The following is a 10,097-nucleotide window of genomic DNA, read 5'->3' as shown; positions in this document are numbered from 1 at the left end:
CCATTGGGGGTGGATGTTGAGTCCAAGGCCTGCATCGTCCGTCACCCAAATATCAACAACTTAAAGGACACCGTCAACCAGCACAGGGATGCCATGTATGAGGACTACATCTGCAGTGGGTGCAAGACTTTCCATGGCCACCTGGGAGCCATCATTGCTGCCTAGGGGAGGGGGGCTACATCGATGATTAAGTAAGCCAAGACATCATATTAGTTATATTTATTATATTGACATATCCTATTACAAGGGGTTGCTGAAACAAATCTTGATAAAGTTCTAGATTGAAAGTATACAGATTTTTTCGCCGCACCAAGTAGCTGAAAGTCTTAACAAGTATAATTAAAAAACGCTCTATATCGTAATAAATTTGAGATAAGGCCACTGCAATATTTCAAAAATAAAACTCATATTTTAAGATTGATCATTTAAGAAAAGTCCATGTGTTCGTGCGTCGTAGCTGGAAAGAAAAATAAAGGGTGAAAAGATATTGAAAGAGAGGAAGTGGTCAAATTCAAAACGTGTTAAGTGAAGTCCCTCTCGAGAGAATTCGATGAGAGTGTACACGTATGGAAAGGAATCTCGGGCACTAAAATCTCTTCTGAACTCCCCCTGGCCACTAGGATTTGATTTTGTGAGGATCTGTTTCAAGAAGTCCCTTGAATGTGCGTCTCATTGAGCCCCTCACTCACAAATGGTATGCAACAAATGATATTGTGTCTTCAAGACGAATAATTACTCGATACTCCAATTTGAGAAAAATCATACTATCTTGTTTTTGTGCTCAAAGGGCACACATTAATTATCCTTTCAGTATTTTTTGATATAACACTATTTGAGAAAAAAAAATTACGTTCTTAGAATTATTTGCCACACCTTTGACGTTTTATTATTTAAAAATTTGCCAAGTTGCTTACATAATCTTTATTTTTATATTTAGAATAGTAGGTAATGAAAAAATATACAAACGATGAAGAAATCATGCCACGATATTAACTTTTATATGTTTCTACAATGGAGTGTTCACAGATTACATATTACGTATTGAATGGTTTTTTTAAGCACAAGGACGCTTAAGTGCTTTATTTGTTCCATAAATTCAATAATAAAATGACATAGTCAATACGCATAGGCGTCCACAGGATTATTTATAAATATATATATATTTTTAGGTTGGGGCCTAAGTTTTTGAAAACAATTTCAAACATCCAAAGCTGTTCACAAAAAAATAAAGTTTTTGGAAAAAAAATTCAAAAATCTTTAGTTATTTATTGAAAACTATTTTTTTTGAAAAATAATTTCAAACATGAAAAAAAAATTTTTTGAAAAAAAAATTATATATTAAATTTTTTGGAGAAAAATGTCAAAAATTCGTAGGTTTTCATAGAAAATTAAATTTTTATCTAAAACCTTAAAAAAAAATCATATTAAATTTTTTTTTGAATTTTTTCCAAAATTCATTGTTATTTACAAAATATTAATTTTGTTGGAAAAAAAATTTAAATAGTAATAATATATTTCAAATATTAAATTTTGTGGTAAAAAAATCCTTTCATTTGGGGAGGAAGCTGCAGCCCCTCCAGCCCACCACCTGTAGAAGCCTCTGATACGTCATATCTGCGTATTGATAAATCTTGGGACACTGGAGTGATGGATTTTTCTCTTTATACAGGGCGTAGCAAAATAACTTCCTTTATTATAATGTGTAGCCATTAGGTTGTAGACGTACTAGAGAAGGGAACGTGGTTTCATTCTAGAGGCTAAATTTTGAACTTAGTTTTCTTGTAAATATAGTCAGTCGTCAAAAATGTGTTAACAAAATCTACTATAATAAATATTATAGTTGTATTAGAATGTACATGTCAATTATATTTTATTTCGACTTATTTTACAAATACCTACAAAGACCAATATGCTAATCCACTTCCTAATTCCCTTTTTTGATTCTTATTTAATATATGTTCGTTTTCCCTTTTTCATTTTTGGTGCATTTTCAAATCTACAACCCATACCTTAAAAAAAGTTTGAGACACGAGGAATCGATCCTGTCTTATGAAAAAAATCAAATTATTTGTGGAAAAACAAACTTACCCCTCGAGCCCAGGAATCTGGTCCGATCAGAATGAAACATAGCCTTAGGTACGTAAATCAGAATTCTAAACAACTTTAAATTTATGTCTAAGGGTTGTATTTGTCATTCTGATAAGACCAAATTCATGGGATCTCGAAGCCAAGTTTGTTTTTTCACTAATAAGTTGACTTTTTTTTTAATAAAAGAAGATCGATTTTCCGTGTCTCAAAGTTTTTTTTAAAGTTATGGGTTGTTTATTGACAAATACATACAAAAAAAGATACAGAAAACGACTTATTGAACTAACAGAAAAAGGGAGACAGTTATACGAATATATACGAGTTATACTGAATACGAATTAAAAAAGGGGAAGAGAAGAGGATTAGTGAGTTAGTCTTATAATGGTTGAAGTAGCCCCCTTGGTAGCAATGCTGGCTCCCAGGTGGCCATGGAAAGTCTTGCACCCACTGCAGATGTAGTCCTCATACATGGCATCCCTGTGCTGGTTGACGGTGTCCTTGAGGTTGTTGATATTTGGGTGACGGACGGTGCAGACCTTGGACTCAACATCCACCCAAAAAGTGAAGTCCAATGGGTTGGCATCTGGTGAGTAGGGGCCCAAATTTTCTTTGGCCAGACAGGCAAGTTGTCCTCCAGCCACTTCTGGGCCTTTTTGGATGTGTGTGCCGGTGAACCATCCTGCTGGAACACCAGGTTCATGTCTGGCTTGATTTTGGAGATCCCAACTGCTTTGTGATCTCTGTTGGTTTCTTACCAGCGTTTAAAAGTGCACAGACACAAATTCGTTGGTCACATTCATATGGCATTTTCACAGCTTCAAAAACACATACGAACATCTAATTTTTTGTTTACTATTAGTATTTGACTGTAAAAATTTTACAAGAAATATATTTCAAATTACAATGGCTAAAGGGATAGAAGAGTTCAAATGCTCTTTATCAACAAGCTTCTGGAGTTACATAAAGCATAAACAAAATAATTCGGAATCAATTATATAAAATGGATACGTCCTGGTAATATTTAATAATAAACTGATAACAATTTAGTTTGTGAGTTTTATGGGTACGATTTATAGTATACAAAAGATGACTTTCTTAATTCATTTTCATTATTTGAAAATAGAATATTTTTATTTCCAACACCAAAAAAATGGACGAGCTACAAATTGTAACCGATTAGTATCACTGGTCATACCCATCTGTAAAGAGTAGATAACCAATACGTGCAGTGACTTTTAATTACAATTTTATCCCCGATATTTAAGATTACAAGGTCTTATCATGCAGTTAAACGACAGCACAGGTGTTATTGACGATAAGGCTGCAAAGATTGTTGGCATCTCCATCCGAACTGCCTAAAACATAAAAAAGCTCATTAAGGATGGGAATGACTTTGACCGCGAAAAGGAACCAAAACTTCTTCAGCAACAATATGGCGGACTTCCGGCATTCCTCTATGTATCCCTCCATCAGCTCTGATCTCAACTCCCTGGACTTTGCTGTTAAGGGTGACTAGGATAAAAATTGGATTTCCGACGAGGAGCCATCATGACAGTGTGGTACCCCATGGAAACGGCCTTCATTGTCAAGAGCTGTTAATCTGTCCTGCGCGTGTTGTGGATGTATTGTTAGTAAAGGAAGACATTTTAACACATATCACAAATTGGTTTTGAGTTTTTCTTTTAAGATATCATGTTGTTTTTTGTAATCGTGAAAGTTTTGGGTCCACATTCTGTAGATGGAACAGATCTGTAGATGAGTCACTACGAATATAGCTGTGGTGGCGGTTGCACGAAATCCACTTTTTCTGGAGAAATAGTATAAATTAAAGCTCTTATTTTGACGAAGAAGTATGATAAATAAACTGTAGATAGAAAGAAGGAATTTCAGAGCAAGGAGGATCAAATGAAGTTATTGGCTGACCAGAATCAACAATAGTATAATTGCGGTAATTTTCATTAGCATGCATTTTTTCATTAATGGTCATTTTCCTTCCGAGGATTTTCCTGCCTATGGCAATCTTATGGGCGCTGCAATATATATATAATATCTACAACTTAAGGGCTATTTAACTTACTCGAATCTTCCCATATTATTACCACACTCTTATCTACTTATTATATACCTCCACACATACGACTATAATTAACGTGTACCTTTTATTGAGGGGTAAGCAAAACACACATATTTAACTATGAGCAAAACATACATTAAAAAACAAAAAACAACATCCAAAAGGGTAGCAATGACTTCTTATTTACGAGGGCATTCAAATCGTTTTTCTTGTGTTGTTGTTTTTTTACCTTTGTTTTAACCACATACATATATTGGGGTCATGCCCATTAAGACAAAACTCTTAGTTCTTCCTATACAACTTTCTGTTACCTCCCTCCATGAAGTTGAACTGAACGGTAATTATGTTTTTGACTCTATTTTTTAGTCACCAGAATTACGGTTACGAATCAATTTTGATCAAACTTGATACGAAGATTATATATCGGTCAAGGTAACACCGTACGCAAAAAATGCATAATCGACCATAGCTTAGAATCAAATTCTGATACATAACTGAATTTTATTTTAGGCGTAGGTTTTTTACTCTACCGAGCACGTATTCCACGTGCGCAGAAAGCTGCCCTGGAGAAAATTGCACGTATTTTGTTCAAACTTCATGATGAACACATTATTGGTAAGAAGTGGGGGGGGGGATAAATAGCTTAGGACCTCTTAAAATAAGGTGTGGAACCATTCTCAGAAGATTGGTTAGGGTCCCGCGAGTATTGTCAGATACATTCAAGGAACCCCGCTAACAATACGAACTAGTTCAAAGTACTGGGTTGACCAAGGTCAGGGGGTAGTGTGGGATAGTTAAAAAGCCCCACCAAAGCATCACATACATCCAAAGAATTCATCTAACTCATCCTGTGTCAATTCGAAGGTGGAGGGGGTATTCAACTATATTTTCAGGGCCCCAAAGCTATTTACCCTCCTTTCCTTACCAATCCTCTTGATCCATTTCTTAAAAGATTGGTTTGAATTTGAAAAAAAAGGAAATAATATTATTCACACTTGAAGGTAGATATTGGTCATAAATAATATCAAACAAAGTTATAATGTGTTATTATTTATCATATAGTATGTACAAAGTACGTGCAATTTTCCCCAGTGCAGTTTTCATAGTACCAACTTTTTGTTACCTTTGTCAACGAAGTTGAACGGAGGTTGTGATATTGACTCTATTTTTTAGTCACCAAGATTACACCAAAAATTATCTGATCAATTATGATCAAACTTGGTATGAAGATTATATATGGGCTAAGTAGAAGCTGCTCAATTCTGAGAGGTCAAGATAGCACAAAATTTATAAAGTATAATCGACAATAACTTTGACACAAATTATGATACATAACTCAATTTGATCTTAGGGGGAGGTTTTACGCTCTATTCCAGTTTGTACTCTGATATTATGTCCTCACAAAAAATAAAGAGTAGTTTAACACAGTAAAAACTGAGATTACGAGCGTCATACTAGTGTTCAGAATCGCTCAAAGAATAATTTATTTTTTTTAAATTTGGGCCAACGTGATTTTTTCTAAGCAGATTTGGAGCAATATTTCAGACCGCGGACGGCTGTTTAATTGTTTTCAAACCAATGGTTCTAATATAGAGACATTTTTTTTTTAGTATCAATCAATGCACCCATTGGACCAACTCTTTCTTGCCATCGAATGTATCACAGCTCTTTCTTCGATTTATCAAGAACCATGGCAATATAATTGCTTTCAGGAATACCTTATACAGGAAGCTCAACGTTCAAATCCGTCGTTTTCAGTCTCCAATAATATATAGTCAGAGTCGCTACCCTTAGCGTAGTAATTTCCTTACTAATAAAAGTTTGCAAGCATTGAACTTCTAATTTCCAGTTATGCTATCTCCAATTTTGAGATAGAAAACTGAAATTTAAAGTGCAGGCAAAATTGTAAACCAGGGCCAAGATAGTTTTTGGATTATGATTCGGTTCAAGACCTGTTTATATTTTTGGTTCGGTCTTAAATGATTTTTCTAAACATATTTGGATCAATATTTCGTTCCCTTAAACCAGTTAAATTTTGATCTACAGTCTGAGATTTTACATCGTAGATCAATATTTAATTGTTTTGGTTTTTTTCCGGTCTTAATCCATGGACCGATTTTATTTCCACCTCCTGATTTATTAGCTATACATACATAATTTATGCAGCCCATTTAACTTCACACGACGCCATTATTTGGCCATTTTCACATTTTTGAAACGTCATCAACAATTCATTTATAGACTCCGTGAAAACAGAATTGGAAACGAGATCGATCTAGATCAAAAAAATATGACCAAATTATTCTTTGAGACAAGTCTTTACCAAACTTCTTTTTAGGGTCAATCTAGTTTGTATCACTAAAAATCTTATAACGGTTTCAGATCGATCTTGGATTTTCAGATTGAAACCAAATACTAGTTTTTACTTTTTGCACGGTTTTTTAAGCGGAATGTTTGTTATACGATACTTTAAGAGGAGCATAGTTTGATTTTACACCTGTACTTATGTATATAATAAGTATGTAGGTATATTAAATTCTTAAGTATTTTTAATACGAGTAATATATATGGACATATATTTATATGTCATAAGTACAATGGGCATGCAGATGAAATATTTATAATAGTGATGAGACTATTTATCGGAATCCGGTGGTTTTTCTTAACTCGGAATTAGGGTCAGGAAAAAACGTTTAATTTGCTATTACGATTGGTTATTTATTAATAAATATAAACTAATAATATTCTATTCATTCCTTTTCTATATTTTGAAAAAAAATAGCTCTCCACCCCGATTAAGGAATATTTGCTTTTTTATAGAAAATTTAAGAATTGAAATTTTTTACAAAAAATTTTATAATAGTAATTTAATTTATTTTCTATTTATTTTATAGAAAATTTAATTTTCTGTAAATAGATATGAAGTGTTGAAAATTTTTTACAAATATTTATATATTTTCTTTTCAAAAATTTCATGTAAATATTTAACTTTTGAAATTTATTTATTCAAAAATTTACTAATAGAAATTTTTTTCCAAAAATTTAAACTTTTTGTGAACAGCTGTGGATTTCAGAAAAAAAAATGTGAACAACTTTAAATTTTGGCAATTTTTTTCCAAAAAATTTTGGTATATGTTTTAATTTTTGGAAAAATTTTAAATTGTATATTTGCAAATTTATTTCCAAAAATTTTTCGAACATACTTAATTTCTCATTTTTTTTTTTTTTTTTAATCCAAAAACTAAACCAAAAATAATTATTTGGACGCTCCTGATAGCAAAATGGTATTTTGAATTTTCAATATTAAAAATATTAAAGCGTTGGTATCCGGAGTTGTTAAAAGAATTGCATCGGAATCATAATTGTTTTTGAAATCATCCCATCACTAATTTATACAGTGCGTTAAAAAATATATCAAAATGTACGTATCCACAAAAATGGGTCATTTTTGTAAATCCTCCAATCTATATTGCCAATATATACTACATTTAGCCATTTGTTAGTGGTACTATACAAAAAGCAACTTTGAAAAATATCCTGAGCAATCATTCTCTTGCTGGGGTAACTAAAAGATGAGGGTCCTGATATATACTTTGCACAGCGAGTAGCTAAATTACTTAATAAGCTAAAAATCCCACTTAACCAATGAATACAAACATGGGCTGCATTTCAAATTAACTTTTGAATAAGTTTTTATAAATTTAGAACTGAGTTGTCTCCTTTTAAAAAAAGGTTTTTTGTCGGTTTCATAGTGAAGGAAGGAGAATAAAAGATTTTAAACATTTTTATATCTTTTATTTATCTTTTATTGTCAATAGCACTAAAATTAATTATTCATAAAGATATGAGTAATTTCAATTGTAAATATCATCTTCACTACATTCTTCGTATTCCAATCTGAAAAAAAAAAACATTTCAGTACAAAAATAGATAAGATACAAAGTTAAAAAATACCCAAATTTTTCATCAATACACATAGAGTAAAATTTAAATACATCATAGATGTTATCATTGTAAAAAAAAAAAAAATTAACAACTTCTTGATTTTTGGGAGCGTGTAAGACATAATTTTCTTCATCTTTTTCCTTTTTCCTCCTTGTTACATCTTGAAAAAGTGCTGAAAATGGGAGGTGTAGACCAGTGGTTCTTAAACTGGGTTCAATCAAACCCTAGGGGTTCAGTGAGTCAGTCTCAAGGGTTCACCAGAGGTCAAAACACACATAATTTGTGATGACAATTAAGAAGGGTTATGTGAATAGTCATATTAAACTGGTAGGGTTCATTACCTCTAACAAGATTAAGAACTAGTGGTGTAGACATTTACAAACTCATATTAACGCCAAGCCTTTATTCTGTAATTATTTTATGGGAAAATCCTCGGAAGAAAACTTGTGTTCCTTTAAATTTGGAGAACAGGAGACACAGTTACATACCTTTTCGACTCGTTTGAAAACAAAGTATTTTAGAAGACGTGGGACAAAGATTTTTGGGGGTTTGGATTTAAAGGAAAAGGCGTAAGTCTTTCGGATCTGTCGAAGGAGGGAGATAGGCGGCTATAAGAAGAAATCTTTTGAGCCACATTAAACAATTTATTATGGTTTAAAAAAATGAATGGACGAATAAAGGCCTTATACATATTGACGAGCCGTCTTTCATTTTACTTCTTTTGAATCAACTATTTTAACGAAGAACTTTGTTTTATAATGGACCCAGCAATTTAACAATAATACCTGGCATAAAAACGCTCAAAAGAAGGAAATCATCCTAACGAGGAAGTGGGAACGCCTCTTTGAAAGTTACCGCTATTTTTCTAATTTTTATTTATTTTTTGCTTAAGCATGCTGTTAAATTAGAATGAAATATATATATATATTTTTATCAAAAAAAACAACCTTGGTTATTGAGCTGGTATTTTCTATATCCCAAGTCTTATACAATTGCTTCAAATCCGTGTAAAATAAATGTTATTGCTGGAATTCTTTGTTGTTGTGAAAATGAATATTCCAGGAAATACTCCTAAGTTTTCCAATTTTTAATCATGGATTGGTGAATTTGTGTTTGCGTCTAGTGTTTAACGCAATCTGAAATAATCACAAATAATTTTTATTTCAGCATGAGATGAATATAAAAGGAGTGATTGGTTGAAAAAAAGGTTGACCATCTAAGCTGCATGTATGGTTATTACATGTGGCTATAATTCCATGATCATAGTATAGTGGTTAGAACATGTAATTGAATTTTGAATTCATCAAAAATACATACTGAGAAAGAAATAAGTATTTGACTCTTTAATTAGTTTGTAAATTTTCCCGGGAAGAACGACATTTATTAGGATCTATCTAGCTGGAACTCTAGTCCAAACGGAAAGCTATCAGATGCTACTAATTTTACCGTTCTAGGCCCCTTGAATCAGACTCTGATGAAGCTAGGACCCAAAAAATATTTTTTCGTAATAAATGTAAAAAGGCTGGTGTATTATTGGCTGGTCGGTATGACTCAGATTTACATCTGAGTCCTTGTCATAAATCCAAAAGTTGATACAGATCACGCTCCATTTCTGCTGGGGTACTTAGCTAAAGAAACTTTGATTTACACGTGAGGCACTTCGTTTGAAGGTCCTGTTATAATTATTCTTTTTGATCACCTATGACTTGAAAAGTGTATTTTTATTTTTCACATAACATATATATTACAAGTTAACGTGTTACCTAATATACAACCAACCAACAAAAAACAACTCCAGATAAACCAAACTACAACAAAAAAAATTTAAATTCCTCACAATTTAAAATCCCCGGTTAACATTTAAAAAAGAAGACAATACAATATATCAAACGGAATAATCATAAAAGAACTCTAGCTTTAAGTGTTTACACATCCTAAATATTTTTCTTCTCTCCCCTTGACGAAATTTGTGCATACAAACTCGTTTAGA

This window comes from Lepeophtheirus salmonis, chromosome 7, assembly GCF_016086655.4.
Source record: "Lepeophtheirus salmonis chromosome 7, UVic_Lsal_1.4, whole genome shotgun sequence".
In the NCBI taxonomy this organism is placed as follows: Eukaryota; Metazoa; Arthropoda; class Copepoda; order Siphonostomatoida; family Caligidae; genus Lepeophtheirus; species Lepeophtheirus salmonis.
This window is presented reverse-complemented; position numbering follows the sequence as displayed.